At 37.1% G+C, this 10,729-nt stretch overlaps 1 pseudogene; it reads right to left on the reverse strand.

Moving 5' to 3' along the window:
- Positions 1 to 9,531: 9,531 nt before the first annotated feature.
- Positions 9,532 to 9,625, reverse strand: LOC130033814 (uncharacterized; annotated as a pseudogene).
- Between the last annotated feature and the right edge of the window lie 1,104 nt (positions 9,626 to 10,729).

A 10,729-nucleotide genomic window follows, 5' to 3' on the forward strand; every position in this document is an offset into this window, starting at 1 on the left:
CCTACTTTGCCCTAACTCAGGGCATTCACTTTTGCTTTTTCTTTGTTTTAAGGTGTTGTAGTTTGCAATGGAGGTCAATACCATTACATTTTCAAAGAAGAACATAGGCCCCTATATGTTCAAGACACTACTACTGTCCTGCGGTTCTTCCCACCATGTACCCTGCTCCAAGACAGCCCTTTGGAAATATGCTGGGAAGGACAACTGGATGTTCCATTCCTCACACTGACCTGGAAGACTCTTGCTGATTCTCAACCACATCAACTATTCATTTGTTGCCTGATATCACCTCCTGTCCTTTATTTTTTTAAAAAAAAATATTTGATTTGTTTCTGGAATATAAAGAAAAAAATTAAATGGACAAATAAACAAAAGCAAAATCAAACTTTTATACTCTGACATCAAAATCGTCCTTAAGGAGGGGAACTAAATGACTGAAATGGGTAGGGGAGTGTTGTTAGTTAGTTGTGGACAGTAGCTGGATATTTGACAGTGCATGGAGTATGAATACACAGTTCCAGAGATCAGGAACTCTGTACTTGAAGCGAATACAGTTTGTAAACTTGTCATCACAATTATATGTCCATATGAAATTTATCTACATATGCTTTGTGCCTTCCTTGCATGTATGTGTTATGCATTCCTTTTTCATGGCCTCAGAAATGCATCTGAGGGGACTCGTAAAAATTAGTTGAGCACCAACTATGGGGAGAGAAGTAGTAAAGAATTGGAGGAGGAAGAAATATGATTTGGAGCTTAAGAGCCGTGTAACAGGAATATATATATATGTATGTGTGTGTAAATACACATATATATGTATAAATATATATATGGGCTGGAGCCATAGCACAGTGGGTAAGATGTTTGCCTTACACGTGGCCAACCTGTGTTCGATTGCTCTCCTCCTCTCAGAGAGCCCAGCAAGCTACTGAGAGTAACCCTCCCTCATGGCAAAGCCTGGCAAGCTACCTGTGAATTATTCGACATGCCAAGAACAGTAACAACAAATCTCACTATAGGGACGATTCTGGTGCCTGCTCGAGCAAATCAGTGGACAATGGGAGGACAGTGCTACAGTGCTATGGTTAATTCAAACGTTGTTTATGTAAAATATGAAAGATTCAAATAAATATTCTATAAAGCTGATTACACCTATTAAATTAATATAACTTTAAATAGTGTTTAGAAATTAAGTTGAAGAATTTGAAGGCTTTAGAAAGATATTGACAATATATCAAGAAACACATGGATTTTTGAGGAGCAAGAACACGTAGATGTTGTCCTTTCTTAAGGTTATTATTTTTGGCATTTATAGAATATGCTTTCCCTGAGTTTTTGTTAATAGCTTCCGTTTTTTAGAAAGCATCATAATAAATTATATTTTTAAAAAAATTTAAAAAAGTTCTATTAGTGAGTGGATTCTGTATGTTTGGAACGTCGGAAGTGTTTTCCTATGTAATTTACATTAAACATGATATTTACAACAGAAATACCATCTGCAGTACCATTCACAATAGCCAGAAGAAACTATGGTATAACTACACAATTGAATACTACGCAGTTGGCAGGAAACTGACATCATGAAATTTGCTTATAAATGGATGAACAGGGAAGAATATCATGCTCAATGAAATCAGTCAGAAGGAAAGGGGTATACTGATTGGACTACAACATTTTTTGGATATAAAAAACCAGAAAATGAGACTAATACCCAAGGATAGCAGAAACACAGGCCAGGAGAATTGGTCAATGGTTGGACGCTTGCCACAAGTGCTGAAGGCGAGAATTTGGAATAAAGACGGGACCGCTCTGACAATGATAGTTGGAAGTGATTACTCTGGGTGAGAACTGAGTCCTGAAAGTAGGTAAAGGAATAAACTTGAGAACCTCTCACTCTCTGTATTACAATCCACAATGCCCAAAGGATGTGTGTGTGAGAGAGAGAGAGAGAGAGAGAGAGAGAGAGAGAGAGAGAGAGAGAGAGAGAGAAAGAGAGAGAGAGAGAGAGAGTGAGAGAGAGAGAGAGGTGCCTGCCATAGTGTAGAGAAAGCAGGCTGTCAGGTGGGGTTTGGGGTTGGGAGAGGGAGTGGTGGGAGAGAAACTGGGGACATTAGCAATGGAACTGTATACTAGTGGAGGTTAGGTGTTAAAATATCCTATGATTGAAACTGAATCATGAAAAGGTTTGTAATATGTGTCTCCTGCAGATTCAATACAAAAACATGATATTTAGATTCTACCATCATGACTAACCTATGAATTTGCTGAAATTTATTTTTATGACTTTGGCTGGGCTCATTGCATGGATGTCTGTGTGGTAAAACTTTTTCATTTTATGCGGACTGAAGAGACAAAAATCATAGGGTTGGGACTTCTGGTGGAAGGAGAGAAGAGCACAAAACACCCTGTTGACCACACCTCAGCAGGGTCACCTAAGTTGCGTGATGACAGATCTCCTTCACTGATTTCTTCTGTTGTAATGTGGAAAACTGAAAAGACTTTGCAGGCTGACAAGAGGTTGTCTCCTCCAGTTCTCACTATTTTCTTTTCGATTAGAATTGTTTAAAGATTATTTGAAAAATTTGGAGCTTAATGATTTGTTCTCATATATTTCCCCTAAATTGTGTCAGTGGGCATTGATCCAGGAAGGCCAGCATGAAAAAGTTGAGGTGTATGTCTTAACCACCAATGCCAACACTACTGTAAGTATGGAATCCAAAGTACAATAGTAAAACTTCAAAATGTGTTTGTCAAGGAAATCGGTGGGAATGCAGGGAGAAATGTGTAATCTGTTGGTGGAAGGATGCAGACACTGGTGGTGTGATTAGAATTGGAGTATTGTATGACAAATCTCCAATATAAATGACTCTGAAAATCAAAATTGCCTAAATTTAAAAAAAAGGAGAAGTCAACTTATGTCTATATTTCAAGAAGGCTTGCCTTGGCAAATTTTGGCAGAGAGACCATAGTTGGTAGAGAGAGGGAGAAAGAAAGGGAGAGTTGACAGTTGGGAAGAGAAGCCTGGATATCATGGAAGAGATGAAAGTTGATCTTAGAAGATTTGGAGCCATCAGAGTTTAGAGAGTTAAATGGTGAGAACATTGCAGTTTAGATACTTACAGAGTGAGATTGGTTTCAGTCATCAGCACTGTATACATAGAAAGACTTCAAAGACCTCACAGATATTCAGGCTATAATAACTATCAAGGGAAGCGTTTTTTTCCTGAAGCAATATGTAAGGATAATATATTGCCAGGAAGAATGATAAGAAGTTGGTTCTCTTTTTCACAGATTAATACATTAGAGATGAAAACTTTTATACAAAGGAATCTATCATCTTGTCCTGTTGCTCTGTTTTCTTGTCATCATTCCATTCTCCCCCTGACCCTACCTAATCAGGGCTCTCGACATTTCTCAGCAGTGTAACCACATAGCCTCAGAGCATGTGTTAACTGCAGGTAGCTCACAGCTCTCATGTTTGCCCCCCATCCAAGCCAGAGCCATCCTTCTGAAACCAAGGATATTTGCTGAAGGCCCGTTCTTCCTTGAAGTGGCAGTCAGGGTTTACCTCTTCTTAATCATTTTGATTACAAATTTAGATGTATGTCACTATACTAGTGACAGGGATTTTCCAAACTATGGAAAGCATAAACATTTCCATTTCCCCCACGAATTTTGGGCTAGTTATTTTCTATCCACTGCTAATAATTTGTGATAATTAGGAAACAGAACTGAAGTAAAAACAGGGACATTTGTCAATTTGGTGCCATGACTAATCAGTCTTAGTATAAGTATATATTTCTAGAAAAAAAAATGCAGAAGAAAATGAGTTGGTTGCTAGCAAAGAATGCCAAACCTCTGCCAAAAATTCTTTGAAAATAAAAATTCTGACTATGGACTGAACATGATTACAATTTAATGCCTCTTTTGCAGACCACAACACCCAAAAGGAGAGAGACAACAAAAGGGAATGCCCTGCCACAGAGGCAGGGTGGGATGGGGGGGATCTGTGTGGGAGGGATACTGGAATACATGGTGGTGGAAAATGGGCACTGGCGGAAGAATGGGCATGTGATCATTGTATAATCAAAACCCAAGCACAAAAATTTGTAAATGTACAACTGTACATCATGGGGTTCAGTAATAAAAATTTTAAAAAAATAAAATAAAATAAAAATTGTTTCGTCTGCCAGAGATCAGCAGATGGGAACCTGAATGAAGGCAAAAGATTGAATTGGTTGAGTTTTATTTTTCCTTGAGTATATTAATTTGATTTTGGAGTCAATTTATATGAGAGTTCATCAAGACACAGAAATTTTTAGCACTTCTCTTGTTTAAAAGTATAGTGATACACCATATCTCTATCTAACATTCTTTTTATTTCTGATAGTTTGACACAAAAGATACGTCATAATCATAGATAAATGTAAATTATTTAAATACTTTTTTGATTATTTAAAATTACCTTATAGAATTACATTATAGAATTTCATAAAATTTAAGATTATGCAGAATCAACTAGCATGTATCATATTACACTCACTACTGAAAGGCCTACTCTGTCATTCACCATTGTTCAGTTTTTCCACTTTGATAACACCTTTCCATCTGATAAGTAAATAGTCTCATAGTTCTAAAGTTTGTTTTTATTGCTTTGAAAAGATCAAAATTATGTAATTTTCAACATTGGATGAAACTAGAGGATATCATGCATGTAAAGTTAGCCTTAAGGAAAGGAGCAGATACAGAGAGATCTTTGTCATATGTGGGATGTAAAGACACACAGCCAGGTAGCAACAAAGGTTCAAGAGCAATGCAAGGGGAGAACTGATCCACACAATTAGGTCAGGGGATTAGGAGGGAGGGATTCTGGGGGATTGGGGGAGAGGGAGGGTTTGTTATTTGAGAGAATGAGGAGTGTCATGTTGGAATTATGTGTATGAGAAACCATTGTTAATTGAATTATAAATCATAGAATATAAATAATGTTTTAGACGTTTGTCTGTCTCATTTTATTCTTTTAATTTGTTTTCTCCATATTCCACATATTCCTGAATTTGTAGGATGCCTATCTTTCTCTGCCTGGTTTTTGTCACTAAACATAATTTCCTCATGTTATACATTTTATATACAAATAATAAGAAGAGTTCACTTCATACAACTGAGTAGTATTCCATTGCTTTTCCACCTTTCATTTTCAAAATTTGTGGTTTAAAAGATACAAATATTGGTTTTAATAATGCTCTGGGGTTTTAAAAGTTTTAGTTTAGTGAAACAAAATATATTTTATTGAAAAGCCCTTAGAAACTTGTGAAACAGTTGTAGGGTGGAATGGAATATATGTTCAAGCGAGAACAGTCATTTAACAAAACAAGCAAAGAGAGACATAGAGAAAGGAAGCACGGTATTTCTTCAAGGGAGAACACAAGCTTGAGGAACAAGCCCACTCTGGTAGTTTAGGAATAAGAACTTGGATTGGTATGAACTTCACTTGTGCACTTTAGGGGAGAACCTGAGTGAAACTATTATAAGTACGTTCAGGATCATGATACACTGGAGTCTGCACTTGGAGTGAGGAGGGTAGAGGGTTCTTTGGGGAGATCCGAACTATAGAGAACAGTAATAGTATAACACGAATGATAGTATCTTACCGTGGGATTCCAAAAAAATCTTTAACAGTGGCGTCAGAAATGATAACATTCTTAGGTATTTGGGTTTCCTGTGGAAACAACAGGAAAGCTGAGTTTATGCTCTGGATGCCTCCGCCTGAAACAAGGTCAACAAGTCATGAATGAAAAATTTCAAGTTAGATGGATCAAGGATACTGATCCCAGGGGAAGGCTAGCTTTTGGGTGGAAAATTTCTACTGCTGGCCTGATGTAGGTTCTGATCCTGGGATACGTAACAGAAAGGAGGTAGTGACAGGTATCCTCAGAAGTGAAGCCTCTGAGACAGAATTCATTCATGCCAACTTATGGGTTATCAATGTTTGCTCATGGCTGCTACCATTATAACATGCCATTCAATGGTTTTGTGGTTTCAATTTACTGTGTCAATGTAAAGATGAAGTTTCCAAATGGAAGGTAAAAATCTGAGGCCCTCAAGATGATGAATTATGGGGAGGGGGGGAGCTGGAGCTATAGTACAGCAGGTAGGGCATTTGCCTTGCACACGTCCTACCCAGGTTAGATTCCCAGCATCCTGTATGGTCCCCCCAAGCACCGTGAGGAGTAATTCCTGAGTGCAGAGCCAGGAGTAACCACGGTGCATCGCCACGTGTGACCCAAAAACGCAAAGAATGATGATCTGGGATTGATCCTTAGCATTGCAAACGGCATTATTTTTTAATTTTTAATTTTTTTCTTTCTTTCTTGCTTGCTTGCTTTGTTGTTTTTTGGGTCGCACCTGGCTATGTATAGGGGTTATTTTTTATTTTTAAAAAAACTTATAATTTTTCCTTTTTACCTGTGGTTTACAAGTAAATCTAAAATATTTTAGAGTAAATATATGTGAAGAAGAATAAAATTCACGGGAACAGTTTAGTGTTCTTAATGATACAGGAGTCAGAAATTTGAGGTTAATTGTATGGGTATTGCATAAATAATTTTTCCCCATTACGTGGGCTGTCTTTCGATCATGGTCACCATTTTTTCTGAGTTGCAGAAACTTCTTAGTTTAATGTAGTCTCATTTGTTTATCTTCACTTCCTCTTCCTTGGTCAGTTGTGTTTCATTCTAGAAGTTTCCCTTAGTTTTAATGTCATGAAGGGATCTTCCCACATTTTTCTCCATATATCTTAAGAATTCAGGTATGATAGTGAGGTCTTTAATATATTTGATCTGACTTTGTGCCTGGCACTATAAAGAGGTCTGAGTTCATTTTTTTTGCATATTGCTGTCCAGTTTTCCCAGCACCAGTTGCTGAAAATACTTACTAGCTCAACTTCATACTTCTTGAGCCTTTAAGAAAGATTAGGTAATAATAATCTGAGGGGCAGCGTCAGGATATTTGACTATATTCCATTGATCTGAGTCCTGTCTTTATCTGAATATCATGGTATTTTGATTACTAAAACTTTGTAGTAGGGTTTGAAGTTGGGGAAGGTGTTCCCTTCTTCTTTTTACCAAAGATTGCTTTAGCTCTTCATGGGAGTTTATGGTTTTGTATGAGTTTTAAGAGTGTTTAATCTATTTCTTTGAAAAATGTTATGGGTATCCTTATAGAAACTGCATTAAATCCTTATAGAGCTTTGGGGTGTATTGCCATTTTGACAGTGTTAAACCTCTCAATCCATAAGCATGGGATGTGATTCCACTTCCTCATATACTCTCTTATTTCGTGAAGTAGTGTTTTGAAGGTTTTTTTTTTTTTTTGGTATAGTTCCTTAACCATTTTAGTTGATTCTGTTATACTCTATTTTCTGAGGTATTATTTTGAATAGGATTGTTTTTCTCTATCTTTTTTTTCTCTTTCATTATTAATATATGGGAAAGCCATGTAGTACCAGATATTGATTTTGTAATATGCTACTTTACTAAACAAATCTATTGTTCCCAGGAGCTTTTTTGTAGATTCTTTGGGATTTTATAAGTATAGTATCATGTCATCTCCAAATAGTAAAAGCTTGTGTTCTTCCTTTTTTATATGGATGCCCTTGATATCTTTTTTTTTACCGAAATCTTATGGCAAGTACTTTAAGTACTATGTTGAATAGGAGTGGTGAGAGTGGGTAGCTTGATTTGTGCCTGATTGTATTCTGGGATTCTAGTTCATTGATTTCTGCTCCAAGACTTTGGTTTTTCCCCCTTGAGAATAATGCTTGCTGTGGGTTTGTGGTAATTTGCTTTGACTAGATTGAGGAAAGTACTTTCAACTCCAATTTTGTTGCGAGTTTTTCATCATGAATGGGTGCTGGATCTTATCAAATGCTTTATCTACATCTATTGATGTGATCATATGACTTTTATCTTTATTTTATTGAGATAGTGTATTCTGTTGATTGACTAGAGAATGTTAAGCCATCCTTGCATCCCCAAGCTAAACCTACTTGGTCATAGTGTGTGATCTTTTGTTGAGTTTCTGGATTCTCTTTGCTGGTATTTTCTTGAAAATCTTTGTATCTGTATTCATCAAGGAAATAGGTCTGTAATTTTCTATTTTTGTGGTGTCTCTATCGATTTGAGTATTAGGGTGATCTTTGCCTCATAGAAGTATTTGGGAGTATTTCTGTTTCTTCAATTTCCTGGAAAATCTTAAAAATGTTGGAAGCAGTTCCATTTTAAAGGTTTGAAACAGTTCACTATTGAATCAATCTGGGCCATGGATTCTGTTTGTAGGGATACTTTTGACCATCATTTCAATTTCCTTGGTAGTGATAGGTTCAAGTATTCCAAATCATCTTGGTTCAGCCTTGGGAGGTAATTGGAATCCAATAATTTATCAATTTTTTCAAGATTTTCTCATTTCCTGCTGCAAAGATTCTCAAAATAATCTCTGATGATCCTATGGATTTCTGTACTTTCTATTAGGACACCCCACTTTGCATTTCTGATTCGATTTATTAGAATTCTTTCTCTTTGTTTCTTTGAGAGGCTTCTCATGGTTTATTGATCTTATTTATTTTCTCAAAGAATCAGCTTTTTCTTTTATTGGTCTTTTGGATTCTATTTTGGGATTCTAGCTCATTGATGTCTGGTACAAGTTTTATTATTTCCTCCCTCCAGCCTAATTTGGACTACTTTTGTTGGTCATTTTCCAAAATCTTGAGCTCTAATTTATTCATGTAGGCCCTTTCTTTCTTCCTGATGAATTCTGGCAGAGCTATAATCTTTCCTCTTAACACTGCTTTTGCTGTGTCCCACAAGTTATGGTAGCTTGTGTCCTCATTCTCATTTGTTTCTGGAAACTTTTTATTTCCTCTTTGATATCTTCTCTAAGCCAATGGTTGTTCATTACTTCCCTTAAAGAAAATATTTCCTTGCTGAGCTTCAGTCTGTTTGATCTATGGAGACGTGACAAAGAAGTGTTGAAATCTCCTTCTAGTATTGTGTTGCTATCAATGTTTTTCTATAAGTCAATTAGAAGTTGTTTTTAAGTATTTTGCTGGTCTGTCATTAGGATCATATACATTGAGGAGGGTGAGTTCTTTCTGATGTACATATCCCATAACCACTAAGAAATGACTTTCACTGTCTCTGATAACCTTTAGCCTGAAGTCCATGTGGTCTGATACTAGTATGGCCACTCCAGCTTTGTGGAGGTGATATTTTCTTGAAAACTTGTTTCCCAGACTTTTACCTTTAGCCCATGGGTGCTTTGATTGTTCAGATGTGTTTCCTGCAGGCAGCAGAATGAATGTTGGTTTCAGTTTTCTAATTCATCTTCCCATTCTGTGCCTCTGAATTGGCACATTTAGTCCATTGACATTGAGAGAGATTTTTGTGATTGGGATTTGTGCTCTCTTTATGTAGAATTTTTGTACTCGTGGGGATTGTCTTAGCTTAAAGTAGACCTGTTCATTCTTCTTGCAACAAAAATATGGAATGCTTTACAAGTTTGCATATCATCTCTGTGCAAGGACCATGCTCATCATTTTATCATTTCAATTTTAGTATATGTGTTAAACTTAGTAGGAGTTAATTTTTCCATATTTTTCTCTTCTTATTACTTTGAGTGTTGTCCTTCCTCACTCCTATGGCAGACAATGATTCCTAATCAAGGAATGTATTTCAAAGCAGCATGAATAAATAGATTTAGAAATTTAATGTCCCAGAAAGAAAAATATGGTTTTTACCATATTATCTTTTACCATACCCTAGGCATCAGTTTTACAAAATAATTCTTTTGGAAGATGGGATATGAGTTTGTTTAATGTCGTTCCCTGAAACCTTAATTAAGACCATTAAACTAGAGCCTTTTGCTGTTCTCGCCTCAGTCTCGTGTACATCTCCAGGAAAAGGTGGATGGTGTTGTCTGCACTTTGACCACCTTGAATGTATGTAGGATTTTTCTCCTGAAGGATGAGGTGAGAAGCATATTGATGATTTCATTCCACCTTATTACAAGTTCAACTTGAACGGAAGGTGAGACTCATGTGGCTCCTATAAAGGACAGAACAAAGGGTCTCAGTGAAGTTTAATGGCCAACTGATATTAACAACATAGATGACTCATAGTAACCTGTGTGCATCTTTGTGTATAGTGAGTTTCATATCTACTGATAGTGATTCTCAGTCATGACACATGGGAAAAACGGATCTGTAATTAAAAATCTTGTTCTCTGAGCAGAGTGGGCTCTCTGACGTGATTGAACAAGTTTGTAGTAATTTATTACTAAGCACATAAGTATTTTCAATGATGCGTACTTTTCGATCTAAAATTAATTCCAAATATGTCTAAAACAACAGTCTCCTGACCTCGCACCTGGCTTTCCTCACTGGGGCCCCTTGGAGATGGCGGGGTGAGATTCCCTCACCGCCCTGAGCATAGCCCCGGCAGCTGAAGACCTCTGCAACCAGCCATAGGTACGCTTAGAGACCACTCTTCCCAAGCTTGAAGGAGCCTCATGCATGAAGGAACTGGAAGAGGAACCCAAATGTGCGGGACCAGGGCATGAGATCTCCATGGCTGCTCAGATCAAGAATGTGCCCGCTCCTTCCAGATCCCCCATCTTCTAGTAATTAAGTGTTACAACCACGAACTACCCCTGGATCCATGTAATTCCCTCAATA

The sequence above is a fragment of the Sorex fumeus genome, unplaced genomic scaffold (genome assembly GCF_029834395.1).
Source record: "Sorex fumeus unplaced genomic scaffold, SorFum_2.1 ptg000054l, whole genome shotgun sequence".
NCBI lineage: Eukaryota > Metazoa > Chordata > Mammalia > Eulipotyphla > Soricidae > Sorex > Sorex fumeus.